Below are 1,684 nucleotides of genomic sequence, written 5' to 3'. Positions count from 1 at the left end.
TTTTGTGATTTTTTTTGTTTTTCCAAATTATCATTTTTTATGAAGATATTAAAATTCAATATCATCTACAAAGAGTGTGCCATGACAACAAAAGTGGTATATTCGGACACCGGGGAGAATTGGCTACAATCTACAGCTTTTAGTTTTTCAAAATATATTAGCACATTTTTGACTTGGTCCTTATAAATTCAATAGCGTCTACGAAAAGTGTGCCATGACAACAAAAGTGGTATATTGTGACTCGGGGGAGGATGGGCTACAATCTACAGCTTTTTTCCCCCAAAATATTTTATCAATTTTTTTGATGCCCAGCATGTGTGCAGTTCGGTGGTGTAGTGTTTAACGACAATGCCTTTCAGGTTCCATTCTCGAGAGGGCAGCCACGATTAAGAAATTTTTTGCAGGCCGCCTGAACTAGGCTTGCCATGCTGGGCTTTAGACAACAAGGCTCCTATTCTTCCCAGACAGTAAAAATGGTAGGAATCATAAGGTCAGGATAAACATATTTTGGGGATAAAGAGGGGAGCAAGCAGAGAAATGGAGTGGTTGAGTTACGTATTAATGGGGGCAGGAGAAACAATGGACCTCTAACACGTTGGTCTGATTACGTCATTATTCAAGAGAGGCTTTTGTGCTTGACATTTGAAAAAGTAAAGCCACACAGAGTTGGTGCCGAAGAAAGTCAATAGAATCATGCTTGCCTGGGTAAAACTCTTCCCACACTGGAGGGTGTGATAATGTTTCTGTCCTTTGGGTAAGCTCTCATGTTCTTTCAGGTTTCCTAATAAGGCAAATCTCCTGTCATGTTTTTTTAGCTTATGCATTTTTCTTTTCCATGCTTGGGTAAAACACTTCCCACGTTAGAAGCAGTGATGTGGTTTCTCTCCCATATGTATTCTCTAATGTTCTTTCAGGTTTCCTAGTAGGCTAAAAAAATCTTCCCACTTTAAGTGAGGAATACTCTTCCCACATTCGGAGCAGTGTTGTTGGTTCTCTCCTGTGTAGTTTGAGAGCTATTCACACACCAGCAACCCATACATTTACAATCAAGGTGTTAGTTCAGGGGTAGGCCACGCCTACAAATCTCATAATGCCTCCTTGGAAAACTGGAAACTATTGTATTCCAAATATGAATTGAAAAGAAGTCTCCAATCGCAAACTTTTCAATTTGACATAAATATAAATACAACTTTCCACATGATAAAGTAAGGTTTGTCAGCGACTGTGTTCCGAGCACAAAAAAGCTTCTCAGTGCAATATGCCAAATATATATAGATTGTACTAATCTTTTTAAATCTGTGTTGCTTTTTATGCAAAACGGCACTGCATCTTGCTGTCTGTCAGCACATTTCCAGCACAGAGAATCTTGGTCACAGCATGAGGGCCTCATAACATCCACCAATTACAAGACTTCAAAGATTAAAGTAAATTAATAAATATAAACTTAGCCTGTGTGCACACCCATTTAACAGTTGCCTTGTTTATCCGATCTATTGCTGATGTAAAGTGAAGAGGCAAGATAAAGACTACGGTATGAACTTTATTTACAAAAAGTACTATTTTACCAAACAGGAAAAAACAAAAATAGCCTAAATAAAAGCACCCAACAAGTGTGCATTATATAGGCTACAAATTAATCTTCCTCTTCTTCCGCAGGTCTCTCCCTCCCCGTCCCCCAAGTCGG

This window comes from Esox lucius, chromosome 9 (assembly GCF_011004845.1).
Source record: "Esox lucius isolate fEsoLuc1 chromosome 9, fEsoLuc1.pri, whole genome shotgun sequence".
Lineage (NCBI taxonomy): Eukaryota > Metazoa > Chordata > Actinopteri > Esociformes > Esocidae > Esox > Esox lucius.
The sequence above is the reverse complement of the archived record's forward strand: the minus strand, read 5'-3'. Positions refer to the sequence as shown.